This window comes from Tachyglossus aculeatus, chromosome 18, assembly GCF_015852505.1.
Source record: "Tachyglossus aculeatus isolate mTacAcu1 chromosome 18, mTacAcu1.pri, whole genome shotgun sequence".
NCBI classification, from domain to species: domain Eukaryota; kingdom Metazoa; phylum Chordata; class Mammalia; order Monotremata; family Tachyglossidae; genus Tachyglossus; species Tachyglossus aculeatus.
The window spans coordinates 34,744,176-34,749,777 of record NC_052083.1 but is presented as its reverse complement, the minus strand read 5'-3'; positions in this window follow the sequence as shown (position 1 = coordinate 34,749,777).

Sequence of the window (5,602 nt, the reverse complement as noted above, 5' to 3'; positions counted from 1 at the left end):
TAAGCACTCTACTAAGTGCTGGGGCAGATGCAAGATTATCAGGTCAGATTCGGTCCCTGTCCCTCATGGGGCTCACAGTCTAAATAGGAGGGAGAATAGGTCCCCAGTTTGCAGATGAGGAAACTGAAGCACAGAAAAATTAAATGACTTGCCCACGGTCGCACAGCCAACAAAGTGGCAGACCCAGGATTAGAACCAGGCCCTCTAATTCATAGGCCCGTGCTCTTTCCATTATGGAATGCCACACCCGATATAAAGTTTGTAGATGGAGATCCGAGAGCCGTAGTCTGTCATATTGGAAGCGGGTGGGAGTTCCGGGCAAGGGGAAAGGCGTGGGCAGTGGCAGAGATGAGTAGGAGGCACAGAGAATATATAAGCTGGGGGCGGCAGGGGAAAGGTGGTGAGCTGGGGTGTAGTGGGATAACAGAGTGGATAGGAGGGAGAGTGGGTTTCTGTGTAATGTGGAGAGGAATGGGGAACCATTTCAGGTATTTGAGGTGTGGGGATATGTGTGCAGGACATTTTAGAAAAATACTTTGAAATATTCATTCAATCGTACTGAGCGCTTACTGTGTGCAGAGCACTGTACTAAGCTCTTGGGAAGTACAAGTTGGCAACATATGTAATAGGTACTGGAGAGGGAAGAGGCTGTAAGCCAGGAGATGTGTAAGGAAGTTGATGCAATTAATAACGTGGTTATGGTCATTTGGAAAGGGTGGATTGTAGAAACGTGGTGGAGAAACAATTGTTAAGGGCTTCGTCACAGATTCAATATGCCAGAGTCTTCTAACTCTGTTATCAATCAATCAATCAATCGTATTTATTGAGTGCTTACTGTGTGCAGAGCACTGCACTAAGCGCTTGGGAAGTACGAGTTGGCAACATATAGAGACAGTCCCTACCCAACAGTGGGCTCACAGTCTAAAAGACAATAATGGCATTTGTTAAGCGCTTACTATGTGCAAAGCACTGTTCTAAGCGCTGGGGGGGGATACAAGGTGATGAGGTTGTCCCACGCGGGGCTCACAGTCTTCATCCCCATTTGACAGATGAGGGAACTGAGGCTCAGAGAGGTGAAGTGACTTGCCCAAGGTCACAGAGCAGGCATGTGGCGGAGCCGGAATTCGAACCCACGACCTCTGACTCCAAAGCCCGGGCTCTTTCCGTTGAGCCACGCTGCTTCTCAGCGCTTAGACACATTGTTATAGTGTACCTCCCAAGAGCTTAGAACAGTACTCTGCAAATAGTAAGTGCTCAATAAATACGATTGATTGATTGATTGATTGAAAAAGAGGGAGGAGACAAGGATAATGCCAAGGCTGCAGGCTTGAGAGAGGGGGATGATGGTGGCGGTGTTAACTGTGAGGAGAAAGTTTAACGGGGAGGAGATTTGGGAGGGAGGATGAGGAGTTCAGGTTTGGACATATTGAGCCTGAGGTGGTGGCAGGACATCCATGTAGAGATGTCTGGGTGGCAGGAGGAAATCATCATCATCATCAATCGTATTTATTGAGCGCTTACTGTGTGCAGAGCACTGTACTAAGCGCTTGGGAAGTACAAATTGGCAACATATAGAGACAGTCCCTACCCAACAGTGGGCTCACGGTCTCAAAGGGGGAGACAAAACCAAACATACTAACAAAATAAAATAAATAGAATAGATATGTACAGGTAAAATAAATAGAGTAATAAATATGTACAAACATATATACATATATACAGGAAATGTGAGATGACTGCAGAGGAGGAGGGAAATCTGGGCTGGAGAGGTAGGTTTGGGTATCATCCGCGTAGAGATGGGAGGTGAAGCTGTGGGAGAGGATGAGCTCACCAAAAGGGGGTATAGATGGAGAATAGAAGGAAAACCAGAGCTGGACCCTAAGGGATCCTCTTGGTTCTGGGGTGGGAGGCAGAGGAGCAGACCGGAGAAAAAGTCCGACAAGGAATGGCCGGAGAATTAGGAGAACAACTGGGAGTTTCCTGGGGAGTTGGGATTTAAGGAAGGAATTTGATGTAGAGAGGGCTACGGTCTTGTTCATCCTCCCCTTCCCCTTCTTACAGAAACTGAGAAATCAAACTGTCAGACAAGCAATGATCTCCAAGCAAGGAGGGAAAGACTCCAGAGCAGCAGAAGGGAGATCGTGGGGAGGGTAAGAACACAACCACGTTGGACAAGCAGCGCAGCATAGTGGAAAGAGCATGGGCTTGGGTGTCAGAGGACACGGGTTCTAATCCTAGCTCCTCCACTTGTCTGCTGTGTGACCTTGAGCAAGCCATTTAACTTCTCTGTGCCTCAGCTCATTTGTAAAATGGGAATTAAGACTGTGAGCCCCACGTGGGACAACCTGATTACCTTGTATCTCCCCCAGCGCTTAGAACAGTGCTCGGCACATAGTAAGCGCTTAACAAATACTATTATTATTACTATTATTATTAAGCAGGGGTTGTGGAGTGAGAGGAGGCATGATCCGAACTGTAGCCCAGAACTAGTTTGGGCAGTGGATCCTAATCGATTGATCAGTGATATTTATTGAGTCTTTACTGTGTGCCGAGTGCAGTATCAGGAGCCGAGGGAGAGAGCGGTGGAGTGGGTAGGCACAATCCCTGCCCTCAAGGAGCTTACTAGAAACCAGAGGAGCGGTGTTGAAATTTGACAAGGACACGAACCGAACGCCGGAGGAATCTTGAAGCCTGGGTTAGAGCGTCATTTATTGAGCAGGCGCCGGGTGGTCAGGACGCCCCTGGGTTGCTCGGATTGACATGACTACGGACAAGGAGCTGGGATTGAGGGGGAGGAAAAACAAAACCCTCTTAATCCAGAACAGCTGTTTAAATCGAACACCCCCGCCTTTTTACTGTTTTGCTCTTGATGCAATCTCGAGAGGGTCGAAATGTGTTTCAGACATCGCCTGCGGATACGCCTGGGTAGGTGTGTCTGCCTCAACGTTCGAAAATAGCAAGTGACTAACCTTTTCCGGGAGCGCAGTTTGCTGCCAGCCTGGACTCTTTAATCTATTTTGTTTTTTTGAGGGATTCGGGCTCCCGGTGGCCCGCTTCCTGGGGCTGCAGCGTGACTGGCAGTGGCGCTCCTCTTCGTCCGAATAACGCCTAATGTCTTAAGCTCCGGCAGGTTCAGAGGCCCTTAGCCAAGGTTTCTGGAGCCCCAGGTTCTGGCTCAGTTGTGCTGTGCTCCGCTTACAGTGGGGGAGGCGTGAAGGGGGTGGGATGCAGGCGTAAAGGGGCATGGGGGTTTGCTCCCTGTGGCCTCAGCTGGCCCCCCCCTTAACTCTCACCTGTGAGCCCAAAGTGGGGAAAGGTAGAAGGCCCACATAGGATCTGGTTCATTTGTGGGTGTCAGGCAGGGCCGGCAAGGGAGAACAGTGGGGTCTGGGAGAGAGATGTTAGGCTGCAGGACCCAAGGGTCTCTGGAGCTGGAGGAAGGAGGGGCACCCTGCTTGGCGAGCCCCGCTGAGGGAAGAGCCAGTGGGGCTGGCCTGGTCTTCCTCCCCCCAAGAGGAGATGTGTTTCCTCGGTGTGAGCGGAAGGTCCCCCCATCTTCAGGAGCATCTTCCTGCTGCCCGTGGCCACCAGCACCAAGGCCGTGCCCGCTGGGCCAAGGGCAGCTGCCGTCAGGCAGGAGTAAGGGAGGTCGGGCCCGGGATACAGAAGCTCCCAGGCAGGCACCGCTTCTAGCCCATCCCCTGCGGGGTCTACACACTGCATACCACCATTAGCATTCGTTCTTCCCTTCATTTACTACTGACAGTGCCGGCCGGATGCACAGTGACAGTCCTTGGTGTTTCATCCAACTCTTCTCCAGTATCAAGAACCGGGCCCACGGGATAGGGCGGCGGGGCTGGTCTGGGATTCCAGGAGCGATTGTGTCCCCCGATTTTAATCAATCAGTCAGTAGTAGCGAGTGCCTCCTGTGTGCACAGCACTGTCCTGATTGTCTCTTTCCAACTTGGACATCCTACTACACACATCCCCCGAACCTCAGACAACAAGTCGCCAACCACGGTAGGGGGGCCGGGGGACTGGGGCAGGGGGACACATCTGCAGTGGAGGGTCGGGCCGGAGGGATGGGTCGTGTCTCGTCATCCACTGCGACGTTCACGCGCACAAATCCAAACCCCCTGCGTAAACCCACCTCACGAGAAAAATCCCCACAGGCATCTTGGTCCCTGAAATACACAAGCAGCTGACGCCTGGGTGAATCTGGATTGCCATGCTAGGCCAAGCTTATTTTATTACATACATTCTGCATTCTAAGGACTAATAAGTTCATATTGTAAACATTAAGCATACAGAGTTAAAATTCAAGGCCACAATATTTTTGATTGTCCCTTTGAGTGTGTGTGTGTGTCTGTGTGTGTTTTGTGTGTGAGAGTGTGTGTGTGTGTGTGTGTGTCTTTGGTTGGCCGAGATCAACTCGTAGTGTATAAATGCATAAGTTATATAATAATTATATAAAAAAAGAAAAAAAATAACACTGACTCGTATACTTCATTCTGACAAACGCACAGCGTTCGCGACTCGAAAAAGAAAAACTGGAACCTGTCAAACCCCCAAAGCACCTGTGGGATTTTTAATCACGATAGGCGGGAAGCCCTCTCTTTCCTCCACTTGCTAGAGAACCGACTCTCCGCCCGCAAACGACGAGATCCTGAAAGTTTATTTTAAATATCAGACTATTCCAGTTTTCCTTTTTTTTTTTTTAAAGAGATGTATATTCTGATTTCTGAATTCTACTGTTTTGTCCTTCCTCCTCTCCATCAAAATCTGCTTTGTCCTTTCCCTAATCCTGGGGACCCCCACCCCCCACCCCGGGTCACGTTCGAGCACGAGTCCAGATCAGCTGCTCTCCACGGTTTCGACATGGTCGCGTTTTCCAGCCTTGGCCGGAGCAGACGCTTTCCGTTCTTCTTCCTCCTCCTCCTCTTCTTCTTGTTCCCACCATCCGTCCTCTCTCTGTCCCGTGGAAGGGCCTACCCCACCCACCTGCCCTTCGGTACATTCTCAGTCCTGCCGTTTGGCTCAGAGTTCCCGGAATACTGTCAAGGAATCTGAAAGTTGGGGGAATCTTCACAGTTTGAGTAGCTGCTGGCCTTCCGCCGAGCCTCGGAGAGCTGTGGGCTTACAGCTGAAACACCGCTGTTGTAATAATGCACATCAGCTTCCACGCTTAAACCGTTCTTTCTGATATGTTTCTCTTTTTTAAATACAGACACCTTTTTTTTTTTTTAATGAAATCATATACTGTGTGTTAGGTCAATGTTGTACTCGCCTTATATTGCTGTAGTATAGAACCCAGATTGCATTAGCAGGATATCAAACTTTACACAAAAGCTTCGGAATGTCTTCAGACCACTTTCTTTGGCAGGTTTTTCTTCTTTTTTTTTTTTTTTTTTAGCCCCCTCCCCCCTTATTACTTCATGCTTCTACTTACAACAGTCTTTCAGGATTGGTCCACAGATTCGATGCCCATATACATTACGTTCAGCATCCTCTTTGCTTCTTGAAAAATACATCGATTTACGCCCTCCCTCTCGAGGAGTCTCTTTGACGCCTTCCCTCCTCCCCCACCCTCCTCCCCGCACCC